This window comes from Dromaius novaehollandiae, unplaced genomic scaffold, assembly GCF_036370855.1.
Source record: "Dromaius novaehollandiae isolate bDroNov1 unplaced genomic scaffold, bDroNov1.hap1 HAP1_SCAFFOLD_162, whole genome shotgun sequence".
Lineage (NCBI taxonomy): Eukaryota > Metazoa > Chordata > Aves > Casuariiformes > Dromaiidae > Dromaius > Dromaius novaehollandiae.
Window position 1 is genome coordinate 13,359 of NW_026991296.1, and position 21,383 is coordinate 34,741.

Sequence of the window (21,383 nt, forward strand, 5' to 3'; positions counted from 1 at the left end):
GGCCCTTTTCTTACTGGACTAAGTAAAAGTTCATTATTTTATCTAAGTGCGGCCTAAGGCTTCAGCAAATTTAGCGCCTCATGCTAAGCAAGTTTCATAGAAGTTGTGCTAAGCGGCTACCTCTAGACAGTTTCGGTTCGCTATTCTTTAACAACATGACTAATGTACCCATTAGCTGGACACGACATGAAATAAATCGCTCATGGCAACGCAAACCTTGATATTCTTTAAAATTACACCTTCTACTATGAGATTAATATGAAGAAAGTATACTGAAATTATTTCCTTGAAGATATTATTTGACATAAATTTTGCTGCATGAATTCATTTTTCAACTTAGTACTATTTATCCTGTTGAATAATGTTCCTATTGTAGCGCGGGGAAGCGTATTGGTCACACCAGTGTAACTGGTTCTGCAACCAAGCTGCGTTCTATGAAAGTCAGAACCACTTCCACCTCTCAGAGAGGAAGAGGCCCAATGCTGGACATAATTCAGTGTTTAAAGTTAGACATAAAAAGTACAAAACTGGACCTGAAATGCTGATATAAGTTGGAGTGTTCAGTGACTCACTTCTGAATTAGACTGCAAGCTGCACCTGTCCAGTTTGTTCCTACAGTAGGCAAAATGAAAAGACTGAGTTAATCTCAGAGAAATATTCCTAACGTCATTAGCATCTAAAACACCAATTTCAAATGTTCCAATAAAAACAAACAAAAAAACTGACCAAGCCACACAATTAAGCAGAGAAACATAAAAAGAAATGGTGATTCTTTTTCCTTATTTTATTGGATAAATGATTTAAAAGGTAATAACAATAGTGTTAAAACTACTACAATATCTTTCCACAGCCATATCTCACAGACCCACAGATAACCTTCTATATAATTATTTTTTTGCTTTTTCCTCATTTTTATCTTTTAAGCCATACTTATATTAAAATGCCCATTTCAACAGTTTCTTCACACTAATAGCAATTAAATGTGGAAGGAAGGAGGATCTAGTTATAAAGGAAGGGGTTTCAGGTAATCTGTGATATTATTGTAATCAATCAAGTTGCTAAGGAAGGAAGGAAAAGAGAGAGGCCTTACAAGCTACTCCAGGTAGCTTTAAGCCTATTGTGTGTCACCGTTGCATTACAGATAACTCAGGATGCTGGTGAACAATTCAAAGTAGTTTTTTGGTAACATATAAAACACTAAAATAACTTAGAAACTAGATCCAAATATTTTGAAAAGAATCAACTTTGATATACAAAAACAGTCATAAGTTGTTACAAAAGTTTCAAACAAAAGTTTGTTTTCTCAGTGCGTTTATGTACCAGCGCAATTACTGGGTCCAGAGCAAAGAAAGAGGTTTTTATTCTTTACTTTTTCTTTAACAGTAATTAAAAAATGAGGAAAACATAAATTTGTATGTAAAGAATCATTGCTGGTCTTAAGAATAAATGTAACCAGAAACCCTTAAATCTGAGAGGCACACTTTGGGTTTCCTTTTTTTCTATTTTTTTCTTTTTTTTCTTTTTTTTTCCAACATAAAAGGAAAGTCACCAGTTTATTTAAATGGAGTAGCTACTCAGACGCCCCAAATAAACTTAATTCAATTAACATCACTAGCAAAAATCAGTTAGAAACTGTACAAAAATAAAAAAGTTAATACATTTAATCCTGCAGGGATTTTGTAAGGACTGGAAGGCAGGCTTTAGGAGCAGCATTTGGGCATGGCTGGAGGCTTCTTTGGTTCGATCTAACACACACAAGAGATGTAACCTACTCCAGGCAACAATTTTAAAACCCCGCACATTTGAAGACAAGTAAGGAGGTCCATATACAAACGTCAGGGTGTGCCAGTGGATTGGACTGTCTCGATTAAACAGCAGTATATCTGAGGTCAGAACTCGAGCGTGCCCTCCCCCTGCCACCAGCAGCAGCGGGGCGGAGATGGTGGGACGTCAGTGCTACAGCAGTCGGGGCAGAAGGCGGCCGCTTGAAGCACGACTGAGCAGCAGCTTCACGTCAGCTCTAGGGGTTTGTCGTCTAACTCAGTTTACAGAGCATGGTTTTTAGGAACATTAAGCAAAAGAATTAAAAGAAAACCCTTTTAATGGAATAAGGCAAACTGATTAGTGCTCACTGGAAGTTAGCGTTCCAACTTAAAACAGTGAAACAGGCTACGTGGTTGTACCTTAACTTCTTATAAAGTACCCCAAATAATAAAAAAAAGTCTTTATCTAAAACCAGCGACGTATCTGAAAGGGCAATAAACATAATTACAAGGGAAGGCCATTTACGAAAGCGTTTCTTGATCAGCTTTAAGCAAACAGACCTATTCTGTCCCAGTGCATGTCACAGCGAACTGCACATTTTGTACAAATAAACCCACAATTACACAGAAAACATCTGTAGCATTCTCAGCACTTGCGTGCTGAGGAGGTAGGTGCCCTAGAAACACTGTAGACAGACTGATTATTCTAAGCATTTTTATAAAATATCATACAAATCTGATTGACCGTAGACTTTGTAACAGTTTTTTTAATTAGTGATACAAAACTCTGGTCCAGAAGGGTCTGGCATTAACTCATTTTAAAAGCACACCTTTACAGTTTGAACCATATTTTTAAGCAACGGCTACTGAGAGTTAGACAAAAATGCGTTGTGCATTATGCTGTGTACAAAAAGGAGACAAAACTATCCTTTTTTCCCCCCAAGCCACGGTGGGAAGTATTGCTGACCTCGTCCTTAAAAACCTGCAGGATTGTTTATTCATCAGTATAGCATTACTACACTGGTAAGAAATTCCGTATAACATCTGCATATATTGAAGATTTTTAAAAAAAATCTGATATGATTTTAGATCCGCATGACCAGTCACGTGACCTGCTTGAGGTTGATTAGCACCTTTCAATACATATATATTTTTATATATAATAGATCTTTTTAAAAAACTTCTAACAATGAGCTCATACAGAAGCATGAGCATGCTGTAACGAGATGACAGATAAAGATGGGGTTGGATGACTTCTTTTTGCAGCAGACAATATGATTCAGTTTGTGCTCAGTTTCACCTATAAGGGCAAAGAGGAGAGGCGGAAAAAAAACCAAAAACCAAAAAAAACCCCTCTGTCAGGTAGCCACTTGTTCACAATTTCCACTTGAAGATTAATCCATTTAAAAATGTTCCCCAAGTAGAAACACAACAGTATCATCCAAAATAGCCTCTATATAAACTTCTATTAATTTCTGCAGCGTCTGCCTGGCACCTCTTGGCTCCTGAATTTTCAGGCCCTCTGTTTATTTATAAATTAAGGCACCACAACTGAAAATGTTAATATTTGAACATCAGATGCTGTGGATGAAGGAATGCCGAAGACCTTCTATAAGAACCTCCATAAAAATTAAGTAGCAAAGCTAATCTCACATAAGGGATGAGCATAATTTATCCAAATCTCTTTTTGAAACACTGAAACATTTACAATTAGTCTGACATTTGTTACATCTTAACTCAATTTAGCTATTGGAATTCTGTTGTATGTATTTTTTACAAACCTTTGTTATTTGAAATAACTGTAATTTCTGCTTACTGCAGTTTACTCATCCGTATTAGGAAGGTCTTTTCTATAACAGATAGGATGTGTTATCCCCTAGAACATGCGCTGAACTATGACAGGTATTAGTGGGAGTTCTGCCCCCCCATGGCTGGGGGCGCCGGGCCCGCCTCTGAGCCGCGCTCCCTCACGGAGCCGAGATCCGCTCCCGCTGCCTGAGGTCCCGGGCCGCTGCTCTGAGGGCGCCGATCGCGGCGCGCGGACGAGGGGCCGTTGGGCGAGGGGGGCCGTTGGGCGAGGGGCCGCTCGGCGGCCGTCCGGCGTCCAATCAGCGGCCGTCCGGCGTCCAATCAGCGGCCGTCGGGTGCCCGGGCAGCGGCGGCTGGACGCGCAGGGCTGTCGCACGGCCCCGAGGGGCAGGGGGAGCAGGGCGCGCAGGCGGGGGAGGCCGAGGCCGAGGGCAGCGAGCCGAGGAGCCCGGCGCAGGACGGCGTGGGGGCCGGGTAAGGGGAGAGAGGCGGCCGCGGGGCGGGGCACGTGGGAGTGCCGGCCGAGGAGAAGGGCAGTCCTGTAACGCTCAGGCGGAGGAGAGTGAAGGGTGTTAACGGGGCTGGGAGGGTAACGGGTCTCGGGGCGAGCGGCTGGCACCGCCGTGCAGTGACCCCGTTCATCTGTAACTCCTCTCCCCTTGCAGGCTGTTGCTTGCAGTTACCGTCCTGGCGTCAAGAGGCAAACCCCCCAGTGTAGCCTTGTTGTGGGCTGCTGGCTTCTCCTGAAGCTCGGGAGGGAACAGAGGGGACGTCCTTGCCTTTCATGTTTCGTCAGCCCGACAGCATTTTGGCTTTGATTCCATCTTGCTCCTACCTGTTCCTGGACAGTGACGGGGAGGAGAAGAGGCACTATCCCACCATGTCCCGTTACAGCCTCCATAATCTCCTGGACTGGCTGTACGGGGGGGTGGAGCCCAGCTTTGCTGGCAATGGAGGGCCAGAATGCGCTGCCTTTCTCTCCGGGCAGCAGCGTCTGCTGGAGAGCTTGGTCTTCCTCAGTGTGGGTTTTGTGGAGATCCTTCTGTCCCTGTGGAAGCTGAGGCAGCTGCACTGCAGGGAGCTGGAGGGTCATCTGCTACAGCAGCCCCAGGCTAAGCAGGAGAGCTTGGGCAAAAATCTGCTACTGGTGGCTCTCTGTCTCATCTTTGGGCTGGAGGTGGGGTTCAAGTTTGCTACCAAGACTGTCATTTACCTACTGAGTCCATGTCATGTGGTCACTATGATGGAGGTAAGGCCCATGTGTGGTTACCAGGAAGTTTGCTTTAGCTTTATACTTGCAAGGCAGTATTTTTATATAGTCAGTTGTGGACCAAAAGTGCATAACAAGGGTACAAATGTCAAGAATTGATATAAATTTTTAATAATGATTTAGTTTTTAATTGGCCAAACTGAAATCGATGAAGAAGCAAACGTCAAATGAAAATACTAATGTCAAACTTCCTGCTTGGAAAGGCAAAAGATTAGTTACCTTTACCTGATCATTGCTTCAAGAATAGAAAATGCTGTTTCCAGTGACAGTAGTGGTAAAATTTGCACCAAATTTAATGAAAGCAAGGCTGTTGCTAACAGGCTGATGTAGTTCACTGGTAACGTTTTCAGGTAAGTTTTTTTTCAGGGATGTGAATGTGTTTTGTGAAGTTGTTGAAGAAATGAATTACTCCTCGTGCAGAAAATTTTGATACTGGCTTTCTAATTTTAAAAGCTGAATGGTAAGGAGGCCAGTCTTACCTCTGTCACATTTATCTGTGGGATGAAATAAGTGGTCTGGCTGAATACCTGTGGGTACACTGTGTAACTTAATGACTTGTGTCTAGCTTGCAGATGCACTTTAATATACAGTTTGTGTAGCGGTTGGAATACTGGAAATGTTCATAAACAATTATTGAACTGTGATATCTAAACCTTATGAGCTCTATTTTCCAATGGTCCTGTACATGTACCTAGAAGTCACCTTCACTGAGAATGTAATTATTTTTGACATCTCCCAAACTCCTTTATAATTTTGTTTAATTTCTCTAATGCTCTAGCCTCAACACTGGACAATTTACAAAATTTAAGCTCAAGAATTAATAAAAGAATGTCAAAAAGACTTTCATAAAAGCTGCCATGATAAAAATATCTGTCTAATAGCAATAACAAATAAAAATCAAACCAATGTAGTTCTTACTCTCAGTCTCCCTTTGCAGAAGGCAGAGGATCAGGGGCAACTGATCTAGGCTGTATCAGATCAAGCCAGTTCTTACTTTCACTCCTGGAGAGCATTTTCTGAAAAAGGAATGGTAACATTGTTTTCTTGTAGTACCAGAGGTCTAAGGGAGATGGGTATCCATTTAAGAGGGGAAAACCAAGCTCTTTACAGAAATATGCAAGACATTTATAGCAATTAACTTGCTGTTCCAGAACTTAATTAGTAGGGTATGTAAATTGCTTAGCAGTGATGCAACGTTAGCTCATAGGACTATAGGACGCTTGCTGCCCATAAAGTAGTAACAATAGCTGTGCAATCAATTAGTCAATATTGGTAATGAAATGGAAAACATAAGTTAGGCAAGAGCTGTAGAAATATTTGAGAAATGAAAAGAAATGGAATGTGGCCATATTATTTTAACTCTTAATATTTACTGGAAGATTTTCCGATTAATTCTCTGGATTAGAAGGTAAGGTTAGATTACTGTTATGACAGATAAGTTTAGTTCCCCTGATATGGTATTATGACATTATGTTACAATAGTAATGTGATATTTATTATAGGTGTTCAGAAAAAGCTGGTATTTATGCATAAATCAGGGAGCTACTATTATTTAGCTCATTTATTAATGGTCTCCTCCGGGAAGACAGAGATTTACCTTTTGTAGCGAGGCATGGGCAACTCTTTTTAAATAATCTCTTTCAGACCACAGTTGCAAACCAGTTGTGGAGCATGTTTAAATCTATGCTAATAACTAATTGGAAATTAGTTATTATACAGCAGTTTATTCTGTGAAATTCAGAAGATGGTATGTCAGCAAAATGCAGAAGTTACGCCTCTTCATCTTTAAACAGCTGCCTTAGGTATAGGCAGGCCCATGTTTAATGTCGAGCATGAAAACAGTTGCAAAACAACAGCGTTCAACAGAGAAAACAAGTTAGATAACAAGACTGATGTCTTCCATCAGCAAGAAAAAATATATACGGTTGGAATCTTGTGAGTTTTGTTCTTCTGCTCTGAGTTTGCTCAAGGCAGCAGGTTGGCAATGAGATATATGAAAATACAATGTTACCATTTTCTTCTGTTCTTACAATTGTTTGTACATAATCCTGCTGCTGGGCCTAAACAATAGGATGAACAGTGGTAGGAGGTGAAGAGATGAAACGTGCTGCAACATTTGAGGTCACTGAAAGGGAAGCCAACAGTAGCTGTTGGTAAAGGTCTCTTCTTGCACTCGATTTCTATTTTCCTTTTCTAAGCTGAGACTATTTCATCTCAGAGCAACAAAGGCTCTGGGCTGTAAGCCAGAAATATTTGGAACTGAAAACTGCCCTCCAGTTTTGTCTGCATAAAAGCAAAAGTCCTGCTTTTGAATGACCTAAAAGTGAAATGAACTAACAAAATAAAATGAGACTTAAACCTTGCGGTGTATTTGAGTAGACAAAACTGCATAATATAATGGTTACTGAGTTGTGCAAATAAATGTGTTTTGTTCAGGTGTCTAATTTCTGCATATCACTTACGCCAACCAGTGTTCAAATCAAATCTCCTTCATAAGCAGGAAGAACTAGTTTAGATGTGTCATCAGAAGGCTAAAGTGTTGGTCAAACGAACATACTCGTTTAAACTACCAAAACAGTTCTCTTGGTTAATCAGATTCAGAGAGCTTGTTGCCATCCTGTCAGCTAGTTGAATCATCTAGAAATAATACAGTTTATTTCCACACCTGGACTTAGTTTAGGTTTCTTGCTTAACTTTTGGAGGAAGAATGACAATGTTGTTTTTTCACCTGTGATGTAAGTGCAGCATCATTTAAAAAAGGGTGGGGGGAACCGAAACTATTTGTTTCTTGATAAGCTGCTTTTTTTTTTTTTTTTTTTTTTGGATAAAGGTAGAATGGGAATTTTTGTAGTATCTTTGACAGCTATCCCACGGGGATGGAGGTGTATTTGTGCAGTGCAGTTATTTAGTTGGTGTGGTGTAGCAGGAGAAATGGCCTCTATAGAAAGTAAGAATTCTGTTATAGCTTGACTTTTTTTTTTTTTTTTTTTAAGTTCTTTCTCTACGTGGAGTGCTCTTACTGAAGATGATTTGAATACCTCTTAAAGAAAAAAAAAAAGAGAAAAACAGTTATTAAGACTGAGTATGTGATTGGACCAATGATACTGCTGTAAACCTGGCATGAAAGGGTATGCTAAAGGGGACACATTTTAAGACCAGTAGTGTATTGCAATCCTGTTTTTCCTTGTATAGCAGGAAAAGATTTACCATATGTATAGAACATACCTTTGGCTGGAATAGACTGTCCTAAATGCAAAATTTATGTCCTTAAGAAAATGCTTTTTAGGAAATAGTCACACATTGCTGGATGGTTCTATCAAACAATGATCTTTTTAGGCAAAGGGAACTAAATTAAAGGGAAAGTGGGGGGGGGGGGAAGACAAGGGGAAGAAATGTCTAAAATATAGGGGAGTTGAGTTTCACGCAGTGATCTTGATCTTAGAGCTGAACTTTGTATAATTAAAATCACTGCTAAGTACATCTGTAATTTGATAAATAATAAATCCTATGTTCACTATTTCCAGTTTTAGCTTCTTTAGAGACCTGGAGCCTTCCTGTCCTCTGTAAGAGGCTACTGTGTTTTTTAGAAACAATGGGCTGTTTTTAGAACGTACGTAATAAATATAGCTTGACTGAGTCTGCATCATTTGGGAATCTGTCCCAGCGTATAATTCATTAATTCTCTCTCTCTCCCTCCCCCTCCCCCTTCCTCTCCCCCCCCCCCCCAATTTTTTAAACATTGGAAAAAATCTGATTAGGTGGTCAAATGTGATTTTTAGGTGTGATTGTAAATTTAATTTTCATACACTGCTCCTAAATATCTTTTAATATTTGGAAGAGTCCAGTGTGTGTGTTTTTTATATTCTCTCTCTTCAAAACCTTGAATTAAAAATCTAGGGTCATTTGTAGCCTGTTGTTTGATAGTGGGTATGAAGAACGTTTGATTACATAAATTCAGTAAATATTTATAGAAATGACACTAAATAATGGCAACAACTGTATTGGGTAATGTGAGCAATAGCCTGCATGTAAAAGTTTAATGAGTTATGCAATTTTTAAAGGGCAGCAGTATTCTAAAGCAAAGCTATTTTTTACAGAGTTTCATTCACTGCTGCATGTATTATGATTCTTGGGGAAGATATAGAGGAGTGAAGGCAAAATTTCCTATGACAATGTAAGCTCTCCAAAATGTAAGGAGATATATATGAGCATATATATGGAGCATAGTATACCTTACAGCTTATTCCCAAATCAGTACATTTAGCAGCTGTGTGAGCCTGTTGTAGCAAGGTCAACAATCCTTTCAGTGGTCTGAAATATTATCTGGTAGACATGAAATCCTTCATTTAAACTTAAGTGGAAGATGTGCATAATCGCAGCTCATAAACATCAGATGATGAAGCATGCTGCTTGTCTTCAGCATAAAACAAGTCTTTCTTTCTCTAACTGCAAATTAACTTGCAATACTTCCTCTTAAAGCTGATTCCTGGAAAGGAAAATCATCATAGTGTGTGGTGAAAAAGGGCAGATAGAGAACAACTGAAGCACCGAGAGCACCAGTATTTCTTGGCGGCAAGGCTTATTTCTTGCCAAAGGGTGTATTTCACTGCTAGAAGGATGGCAGTAGTTCAAGGGGCACAGGTATGTTGTGTCATGTCATGTCATGTGGTAAGGGTTTGTATTTATTCAGATTGACAAGTAATTAGTGCCAAGTGAATTTAGTTGTTTATACTTTAATACTTTGGTAGTTAGTGAAATGCCAACTTAAATTACCAGGAATATGGTGCTATATGCCTTGGGGTTTTTTTGGATTATGTCACTGTTCCGGTTTCTTTGGCTAACATGATGTTCTATAATAAAAACAACTATTACATATGTATCATCCTGATGTTTTTAAAGATTGCCTCTTGCTCCAGAAGTACTTAGTATGGTACATGGTGTTAATTTTTTAACATAATCAAAAATCATCTCCAAATACCTTATTAGTGAGACTGAGAAGAACAGTACGAATCTCTGGGTAATCACAGGGTAATCTCTGGGTAATCCTGCAGCTTGGAAAAATAGAAACTTATTGCATTCTAGCTTCTCTATCAAGCCAAAAACTTAAATTCTCTTAATTCTCTCAGCTAAACCCTCTTAATTCTATCAGCTTCTGATGTTATATATAAAGCAGGAGTATTCTTGATTGAGCTCATTAATAAAGCGTTTTTATGCAAAAGAAGGACTAACCTATAACTCTGAAGTCCAGGGAAATAAATGTAATAAGCCAATCACTGAAGATGTAGTGGTTAGTGATTATCTCCAAAATATAATTCTCTTTGCCAATATGGAAAACAAATTATGGATTTTTGACTAGAAAACGTTGGTGGGACTGCAGGTGACTCGTATTTTACTCGGATATAGGGCTCTGCAGCGAGTGCTCAGAAAACTGGGAGAAAAACATTTCTGTTCTTCAGTACTTTGTCCACCTGAAGAAATTACAGAAGGTATAGATAGATGCAGTATTGTGAAAGGACTGAGAGTAGTTGAAACTCAGCTTTGTGGACAAACTGCAAAGGCAAGTATGGATGGTATGTGTTTTAAGGTATGATGTACATGACCATTAAAAGACTAAAAATTTTTAGAGAACAAATCTAGGAAAAAAAAGCCTTTTCCATACGGTATTGTAGCAGCTATGAGGTAGAAGATAAGTCATGTATCAAGCTAAGTTTATAGTTGTTTGCATAATTCTTCCTTCATAACAGAACTTAATTCAGTTTGGACTGATCCCTTATACGTATGGTAATTGTGAATGTCGGTGACTGTACTTTTCCTGAGAATTAATTGAAATCCTATGATCTAAGATAGTTGCTCTCTGGGTAAAAAATTAAAAATAATTTTATACAGTCAACTTCTAAGTTGTGCTCAAGAAAAAAAATCAGTGTGCTTAAGACTCGTTTTATTATCATAATTATCCTGACATACTCAAAAGGTACTATTTTGAAACTTACTTTTCAAATCCTACTAGAATAACATCAGCTGTTTTTATTTCATCTTTTAAATTAGCTCTGTAAACTCCAAAAAACAGTGTAGACTGGTTTCTTTCATATCTATATTTTGTGTTTGATGGCACTCTTTAATGGAAACCTTTTTCATGTGCAATGCCATTTTGACCTTTTTTTATTATTATTATTTTAGGCTTTGGGAGGCACTTACAAGGTGTCTCTGCCCTGCCTGGACATCAGTTTGGACAAAAGCTATGGGAAGTTAATTATCTGAAAGTTGATCTTGCAGTCTATCAAATTTGGTTGCCATTGGCCAACAGGATCAAAAGGTAGTAAAGGCAGAATGCTTGTATCTGTACAGGCGATGAACATAATATTCTATTTTTAGGAGGGAAAAAAAGAGTCTAAATGAAATTGAATAAAGTCAAAGAACTTTTTGTAAAACAAAGTCTAGAAGAGGTAGCCCAATAAAACAAGGAAAATATAAGATTATGCAGAGTCTTCAATAAAACTACCAATAAACTCCCAAATAACCTTCATCTTCCCAAATCATTGTCCACTATCTGCATATCTTTGCCAAAACTTCTATTGAGGCTGAAGATGCAATCATCCCCCTGTATTGGCCAGGAAAGAAAAGCTAGAAACATTCAGTATACCATTCAGGTTTTAATCTACAGAATAGCCCACAAGAAAGTTAATTTTAATGTTTGTAACAATGTATGATTTTTTTTCCCCCCTAAAATATCAATAATTTACTTTTTTGTGATATTAGGCGACATTATTTTGCTTTTAGAACAGAGGAACAGAAAGGTTGAAACTGAAGTGTCCATTATTGGGGGCAGGGGGAAATAAAGGAGGAGAGAGGCAGATTATATGATCAAGTTACTGAAGACTTGAGTTTTAACGCCTCGATGAATTAAGGTCTTTTAATTCTACAATTGTCTTCATTTTAGCATTTTATTTTTTTCAGCTTCCCTGATCTTTTAACATTGTTTCCTTAATGTCTTCATGCTTTGTTGCTGTGGCAGATTCCCTGAAAAGCAGTTTAGTTTTTTTGAGGGAATATTAGTAAATTTATCCTTGTAACATGTCAAATATGAAAGAGCTGCATATCTTAGGAAATGGTATATAAACAAGGTTTTTTTCAGAATGTGCTTTTTTTGTCTACTGAAGGAATAAATGTATATGGTCCTTAAACTGTTTCATCAGCACAACTGAGGGATTGGTGAACTGTGACAATAAAAAGGTATTAGTGACTTGAGGCAGAGTAGAGCAAGAATATGCTAAAATGGTTTTGCTTCTGTAGGAAGCTGTGATATGAAACTTCATGCTTTGCATATGTAACAAAAGTGAATAGATATGAATATGCATATGAAAATCTTATTGGGAACATGTGAGCTTTCACGGAATCATTGACAGATGTAAATGCAAGTTAAACCTGTAGTATTTTATTAGGAAGTTGGAGACTTGAATATTATTTTTCTAGTCAGCATTTTTTTTCTTCTCCCCCAGATTAGTTTCTTATTGTCACCTTTTGCTAACAGCATTAAGCTAGGAGTGGGGAAGGAAGTAACCCACTACTAGTGAAGGCCTAGTGCAGATGGTGATTAGAGGAAAAGGAAGAAAAATAGCCTCAGTGCACTTTTTTTCCCTCTGAACTATACCTAAGATGTCATTACTAATGCTGCTGTGATACACATAGGAAGACCTGAGTCCTATGTTAATAATTAATCCTAAAATACGAGAAGTCTAGAAAATCTTTCACCTAGGACTATATAATGGAAGAAACGGAGTACAGGTTCTTCTGATAAACAAGCTAAGCCTATGTAAGGGGAGACTAACCTAGAATGTCCCAATGAATATATATATATTTACAAGACATTACTTAGTCTTTAGAGTAGAAGATGGAAATTGTTCAGCTTGCTACACCTCTCTCATCCCCAGGTTGAAACTGGGAGGTTGGAAGGAGGGGCAGGCAGCTTCAGATGTTCCCAGAGTCTGTTTTGTGTAACACAGGAACCACTTTTTACTGTAGTGTTATGTAATGCTTTGCCAGCAATGTTGCTTTGAATTGTGAGTACTCTTAACAATAGATTAACAGTTCCACAGGACAAATTAATTAATCCCTGAATCCATCTGACAGCTGCAGAAAGGCAACTGTGCTTCTTATGCTGAGAGGTTAAGTACGTTTTAATTGTTGCTGTATAGCAAGGAGAATGTAACAATCTCTTAGTGTCCGTTCTCTTTTCAGATTTGGCATTCTAAAAGATCTTAACCTTATCTCCTGATTTGTCAAACTGTATTTATGAGTTTTAAAGAGTTGCTTTTTAGTAGGCACACAGATGGCTTCTAAATGATATGGCTGCTTTGTGCTGAATTGATAATTAATAAAAATGATCAACATCTAATTTACAGCCTTGATTCGGTATCGAGGTTTATGGTGGAGTTATTAAAGCATATTACTTTCTGATAAGAAATAATAGGTTGATTGTTTTGAACTTATTTTAAAAATGAATTCTAGACTTAACAAAATCTTCTTCACCTTTTAAATTATCCAGCTGCTTGAATGTTCCTTGCCTTATGTTTTATCATTGTAGGGGGGAAATGGATATTTTTCACGTTTACAGTGAAAGCCAATGTACTGTAACCTTTTAAACATACCTTTTAATCTCTTTTGCTCTAGAGGGTACTTTGATACACCTAAGAAAAAGTAAAGGCTTTTATTTAGGTAGAGATTGAGCAGAGGGTTACCCTCCTCCTCCCCTCCCCCCTTTTTTCTCTTTTTCTTTAATTCATTCCAGAATTTGGTCATGGATTTTTCATATTGCTCTGAATGTTGCAAGTAGCAATTAAAAGCTAACCTCTTCATTTCAAAATAGTGTATTAAAACAATCAATTTATGACCTGGTTAATTGAGCATGACTGGAGTGTTTGAAAAGAAAGATACATTTCCAGTCTGCTGCGGCTGCAACCAGGCACTAAATCAAACAGATGGCTCACAGAGACAGGCAAGCTGCTGTTATTAAAGGTAAATGAAATCTTCTGTGCTGCATTTATGAGACATGAGAGTTTTACCTGTAGCATGCTCAGGCAACTTTTGCCAGAAACAACTTTCCTTGGACTTCTGTAAACATTCCTATCTATGTGATGGGTGCTACTTTGTCTGAAGCTTAATCTGGAATAGTTAGTTGCGTGACTTGTTCTTTCCTTCCCCTTCTGCCTTTTTGATCATCTTCTTTTGCCGTTAGTTTATTTCTGATCAAGCAAAATCATCTTTCTGCATATCTGTCTCTCAGTAGGACAAAGATTAGTAGAAGACAAGTGTTTCATGACAAGTTTTGACTATACTCTCTCCCTCAATTCACCAACTCAAAAATAATGTCATTAAAATACTTCTAAAGGGAGCTTTAGGTGTAATATTTTGAAGAGTGTTGGAATATTTTGGAATCCAAAACTGGAGAGGCAGCCAAGTAATAGAAAAAACCCCAGCTCTCCTTACTCATAGTGCACATGGAGTGGCACAGTAACATTAAATAAATTGGAAGGTATCCAGGCCTAGATATTTGAAAAGATATTTTACTTCAGTTCAGATACATTATTGCTATTATACTCTTTAGTTGCATCCTTTTCAAATGAAAGATTGTGCTTCCCTTTTGAGAACAGCTCTTGGGATTTTTAGTAGTCTTGCTTTCTGAAATGCTGATTAGTCAAACTAGTGGTGGAATGTGGCTTTATCAAATGTCAAAGAAGCGAGGAACCATTAGACAAACAGACAAATGGGAAAATTTGTGGCTGACATGAGAAATGATTTTTGAAATGGCAGTGTTCTCATAAACCTTTTGGAGCTTGTAAAACAAATCTATACCTTCTCATCAGTATCTGAGAATTCTTCTAGACTTGACTCCAGCATGTATCATAGCCTTTCATTTTAGAGATTTAATCAGCTGTTTTTAGGATCTCAATTGTAGGCTAGTCATGCCTTATAATGGCAAGATGGGGAAAATGCTAGCAATCTTCCTAACGTAGTAAATTTTAGCTACTATAGGTAGTAGCCTGGTAACATATCAGGACATTTACATCTTGAAGTTTGAGTTTCTCTCAACATCTGAGCATGTTGGATTTGTAATAATGCCATTTAGGAAAATCTGCTTGCATCAGGGACTTTTTTTTTTCCCCCCTCCACCAAAAGTGATTGATAGCAAATGTACTTAAGAGGCACTGCTGGATTAAAAAAACAAACAACCCTCCCCCTCACCCAATCCCTTTCCTTTCTTACCATGTCCAATCTAGCAATACAGTTAAATGGAAAATGGAAAACTCCATGTGTCTGACTGTGTTCTTTACCTCTTTCCAACTCATACTGGTGCACATGCACATTGCTGAAGTCTAGATTTGCAAATTGTGAAAGACTGTTTAAATAAAATTATTTCCATATGAACTGGAAAAATCAAATAATGGAAACCTCGAATATCTCAAAACTGATCTGGTAATTGCAGCGTAAGTAATGCTTTAAAGTGCAAGAAGTGAAAATACTATTAGGGGTTACCATAGTGCATGCAGATTAGAAAATTAATTTGTCTTAAGTGAGCTGTCAGGTTAATGTTAACATAGTTCATTGTGGTTTCATAAAGTTGCAGTCTTTTGTGAATTTTAGGTGTTTGTTCCAACATTAAATTTGTTCACACTTTGGAGATGTGGGTGCATTTTAATATTTTTGCCATTAGGAAAACTGATATAATCAATAAAAGCCCCCAAACTTGCTGCAAAATACCACTTTATTTCAGTGGATATCTAGCCTTTTTTCCATGCATGTTATTTTTGACTTTTACCTAGAGACATTACTGCAATGTCAAGGAGTAATTTTTTTGTAAATTCTGACTTCTAAAAATGCATTTATAAAAAAAAAAAAAAGAATTACCTGTTTTCCCCAGTTCCTTATTCCCTCTGAGTGGTTATGCTTGCTTCCGGTGATTAAAAGGGAAGGAGCTTAACAGGAATTTGTGGAGGGCAAATGTAATACTTTGTGATATCTACGTATTGCTATCTTCTCGATCCTGCCAGGAAATTAAAGGTAGGGAAGGCATACTTTGCAGAATATTCCTTTTGGACTAGCTGACAAATGAAGAGTTGGCATACATTACCATAGGAATAGTGAAGACTGCCTTTTCTCTCTCTGTGTTTTTTGCATGGGAGGAGAGGACTGATACACAAGGGAGAGAAATGTTCCATTGACCTCACTTAACAGTGGTGTGAATCCTAATAGACTTTGCTGTGCTCACTTCTTAGAGAGAACAGTGCGTCTAAGTCCAAAGGAAGAAACATTTTGCTCTAGGTCATAATGTTTCTATCTTTTGATCCCTGTGCAGCTCTGTAGTCTCTCACATGATCCTGTCTGTCACTACAGAAGTTCTCCTCGATAAATTCATGCAATATTACCTTGATAAGGTCTTCAGAATAGTCCTTTTACATACAGGCTCTACTACCTACCACAGTAATGCAGATGACTAATAAATTAGATTTAAGAAAATAATGATCGCTGCTGTTTAAGGAGCTCAGACATGATATTTCTTGGAAACTCCATCAAATACTGAATGATTGGATCACATACATGTTCACTCTATACAATTTTTAAGCATATTAATGCAGGGGGGGAAATATCCTTTTCCTTCTTTGCAGTCTGTCCCAGAGCTGCAGATATCACTTGGAGCTTTCTCTTCTTTCTCAGTGCATGGTTCAAGAAATGCATTATGGAACAGGCTGATTCTCAACCCAGTCCTGGGTTGGTTCAATGCAACCATGAGTTTAGTCTCTTTCAGGTCTCCTCTCAGTAGACGAATAGCTAAGCAGTGCAATCCTCTCCCTTACAGTCTCCAACTTCTAACAGCCCTGGTGACCCATCATGTGTTCTGGTGTGACCTTTGTATTTGGGCTTGTGCAGAGGGAGTGCTGCTCATGCAGTTCTTCGTGCCAGAAATATTTCCCATGGGGATGGACGGTACTTATGGTCTTGCAGAGCAACTAGGAATTTGACTGACTTTCTGACTTCTGTTTTCTTCTGGGTCCTCAGGCTTGAAGTGAAGTTCTGTTTGCAGATTTACCAGTGTTTTGAATTTCTTTGTAGTTTATTACTTGAAAAGAATCTCAGAATCTCCTGGTCCTGTGCTGGTGAAAGATTGAAATGCTGCTTTCTGTCTCTCAAGCATCCTGACTCACAGTGCTGTGCCCACGTAAGGAAACGCACAGATAACAAGTCCTAAGACCACCCATGATTTTGTATCCTCTCTTTCTCTCGCTCCCCTCAGCCCAAAATCTTTTTCAGGTCGAAGATGCTTGATGTGTTAAATTGATCCATGTATGGAAGCTATTCAATACATTTTGATCATTCTTGTTGACTTCTGTAACCCTTTCCCAAATCTGCTGTCTTTTGGGTGGGTGGTGTGTGTGTAAAAGTGAGAGGGAAGGGAATGACCAAAACTGTGCCCAGAATTCAGCAGGTCAGACAATGAATATTTTATAGCTTATTTTTCCTCTCTCAAATGTTACTTTGTACATTTTGGGCTTCCAGTTAATTCTTTTGTCCTTCTTTTCCTTTGTAACACGTGAAAATATAATGGGTAAAATGAGGAGGGATATTGCGGTTGTTTCTTAGCTTTTTTCTAAATTGAAAGTTTAGCTGTTCTGCCTTGAATGTACGCAATGATGATCAGATAAAAGCGTGTGTGGAAGAGCCTCCTTCAGTGTACTTTAAAATATATGTTGTCTCGTGTCTGCAACGTGCCAGCTAGGATGGGGGCTATTATCTCTGCTAGTCTGAGCAAGTAAAACCTTCAGAGTTTTACCAGGAACACAGAAGCTGGGTACTCTTCACAGCCATGTCACTAACTTTATATGATATTGTTCAGTTTATAAGACTTAGCTGTTTCCTACCTCAAGGCTAAGGACTGCGTTTCCAGTATGACAGTGAAATGTAATATTATTATGGAATGAGTATGTGAACACTCAGTACGTTAGAGCTTATGAGCGTGTCTGCTGTGAACTAGGTATTTTCAGGCTGCTAATTACTATGTGAGCTGAATGATGGTGCTCTCTAACATTTAAATCTACTCTGTGAAATAATCCTCTGTAAATCTGCTACAAAGGGTCTGTAAAACATTCCTTTTAAGAGGTTGTGAGGTTTATTTATCATGGAAAGTAGGTATTTAGAGAGAAAGTGCTTGATATTAAATTGCTAAAGCTGAAACATTTGAAGATCTGTTTCACTATCTTAAAGTTTTAACATAAACATGCCAGTTAAATTCCCTGCTATCCTTCCCAAAAATGAAAGACAAACACATTTTTCTGAAAGATCCCTCATAACAGAGGGACTTGCATGCTCAAAAATATTTAATATTTCTTTTGCCATCACAAATCCGGAAACTGTGTTTGTTGCTGTAGAGCTGACCTGAAAATGAGCAGCTGTGAATCCTGTTCTCTTCTTTGCCTGTCTCTGAGGCAGTAAAGTATTTTGGATTAGGTTGATGAGTTCATCTCAATCTTTGTAACTATTATGACCATACTTTTTTAATACTTGCTACTGTTTCACCTCAATGGTGAGATTCAGCAGGTACATTAAGATTCAGCTGCTACATAGAGTTGTACCCTAGTTTTTCCTCTGCCGTTCAGTAGTTGGAACGCTCTGCAGTGTGTCAGAAAAGTGAATGACTGGTGTGATTAAGACACATTTCTCTGTGTACACAGAGAAAAGCATTTCAGTTTGTTTTTGTTTTTTTTTAAGATGTAGGAAATAAAAAGAAAAAAATGAAATCTGTACTGGAGGAATAGAATTTTCTTCATTTAAGTATGAACAGTACTTCAAATGAATGTAAGGAAATCATAAGATACCTGAATTTAAAGGTTCAAATGAACTAGTGGGACTCTAAATGCCGTCTCTCCTTCTGTTAACATATATCATGGAATGTTTAAAAAGTTGGACTTTTTGAATATATACTTTGAATATATACAAATAGCATGGGAAAAAACAGGTATTATAAGAGACCACAGAAGGGAAAATTTTATGGTCCACGACAGAAGGGATATAGTCCACAGTTGATGAAACTTTAATTGAGTTAGTAGACAGAGTCTGTTGCAAAAATATCAAATGACAGAATGATGAAATGTAATTAGTAAGTGTTGGACACTTTTCCCAGAAGCCATATGGGCCTTAATGTGTAAGGTGATACACAGACCTCACATAAGATTTTGTGGGTTTTTTGTTTTTTCCTTAGCAAAGAAAGCATCCACTAGCAGATTGTCATCATGCATCCATTGTGTTCACTTACTCTTTAACCTTCCTTGATGAGTAGAAATGGCTTGCTTTTTAAATACAAGACTTGAAAGAAACTCTGATTGGCTTTTAGGAGCATTCACTAAGCAAATGTCTTGAGGTTCTTTAAATTAATTGATGCCTTTTTCTTGCTGTGCCTCTATTAGAGTTCTGTATGACTAAGGAAAAAGATTTTTTTTCCTGTGAGTGTATGTGTACATTCTAAACTGTTATTGAGACTGACGGACTTGAATTAAAACATACAAGTAATTTGATTAGAGAAATAAATGGCTGTATATTAGGAACCTGCACTGGAAATAAAATATTTGAAATGTGCGCATCTATTCATATGGTAATAACAGGCCCTTTCAGGCACAAGGGCTGAATAGAATGATGCAGCCTTCAACCTTTCGATTGTTGCTATAGCAAGTACATTGCCTGCTAGTAATTAATTTGAACATCCATCAGTTACCTGGCCAGGTAGGCCCTGTAGCACTTCAAAGAAATAGGTTTGTTCAGTTTATCCAACTTGTCCCCAAAGTGGACATGTTCTTCAAATATTCTCACTTGGAGTGATTTAATGAGTTGACTAGTAGCTTGGCAGTGAAATAATCTATTGTGCACTTATTTTAGAAACAACAGAAAAAAGCATGATCCATTTTTTACTGAAATACTTTCTCTCAGAGAGCAGACCAAACTAGGAAGGAATTCTTCTGCCCCCCCCAACCCCCCATAGTGGACAATATTTTTTTAAAAAAAAAGGGGGGGTAGGGGGTTAACACTGAACACTTGCACAGTTTTTTCTTTTTATCCAGAGTAAAACTTGCTGATATGAAGTGTTTTAAGTTGCTGTGAAAGTTAGATGGGAGATTGTTGCTAATCAACAATATTTTATTACATAAGGATTTAAACCAGGTCGTATTTATGGTAGGAGTTTGGCCTGCGAAGAGAAACAAATATATACTGCTCAAATTGCATTAGGCTACTTTTTGTTTTAGGAAATAGATAGCTAATTACTGGTGAAATTTAAACAGTACTTCAAAAATACTCTATGGAAATAAGGCAACAAATGTATTTAAAGATGACTACTAAGGTTATCTATAGAACGGATACTGAGATATCCTCTGGTCATGGTAAGGTCCCTGCTGTGCTGAATACTAAGCATTTATGATGACAATACTCTCCTTTGCTTCAGCAGTGCCGGACCCAGTCTTGAAGATCTAATGTAAGATGGTTGTCTATAAAAGCCTCTTAGCACTTCCCAAAGTAAGGCTATAGAGGCTACAATAGTGAAATGATTGGTAATACAGTAATCTGCTTTACAAAAGCCCTGAGAGAGGGAGAGAGAGAGAGAGAGAGATCTATATATAAGTATATATATATTTAATAATGAGAGAATTTCAAATGGACTAGAACTTGATTTGCTTCTTAGGAACTGGCAGAAGCTGAATCCTAGATGCTGCTCATACTGCTTAAATCCTTGTATATGTAGGTAATGTGAGATCTTTTAATTTGTTCATGATTTTGAGTCTTTTCCAGCTCTGCTGTAAAACAGTTCTTCTAGTAGAAGTGATCTGTCACATACAGAACTGAGGAAGAAAGATACACAAAATAGAGTTTAAATAAGATCGTATCATTAATTTCTTTCTTTTTTTTTTGCCTAATGTTTCAGATTTTTCTTCTTGACTGTCCTCCATGTCGGGTTGCAATGATTCTTTTCAGGTAATGCCCCATCCTTGCTGCATTTCTGTCTACTTGCATGGTGTGCTTAGAAGTTGATTGTGGCTTAAGTCATAAAATAGTAAGATACGCATCCAGCCCTTAGTTAGAAAGACATACTGGCTGGACTGAATGATGAGACCTTGAAAAGGGTCATGGCTTCAGCTGTGGGTGCTGAGTCCACTGACCCTTGTTTCTTTTGTACTGGTGGTGGTTTTGGTCTCACAGGCAACACCTATTCGCGCAGTAGTTGATGAGAGCACAGGTGTCCTTCTACAGAATAACCTATGGGCTTGTTAAATGTATGTCATGTGCCTCGTACTTTCTGATTATCTTCACTAAAAATTAGTAGCTGATCTTCATGGAAGGCCATATGTACAGTATGGGTCTATTTTTTAAAATGTGGAGATAAGTTAAATAGTTAAAGCAGATTCCTACTGATTTGGGTATTTCTCAAATGTGTGCAATCTTTTCTATAATATTGCTTATTGTTACTAACTTTAGGAAGTGGTCTAATGGACTAGTGCAGTAGAGTC

At 37.9% G+C, this 21,383-nt stretch overlaps 1 long non-coding RNA gene across 1 annotated transcript; it reads left to right on the forward strand.

Annotated features, from left to right (window-relative positions):
• The first annotated feature begins 3,709 nt into the window (after nucleotides 1-3,709).
• Nucleotides 3,710-20,878, forward strand: LOC135325632 (uncharacterized). Its single transcript, XR_010386483.1, has 3 exons — nucleotides 3,710-3,763; nucleotides 4,238-4,821; nucleotides 20,801-20,878. It is a non-coding gene; the product is annotated as an uncharacterized LOC135325632 (long non-coding RNA).
• Nucleotides 20,879-21,383: the final 505 nt, after the last annotated feature.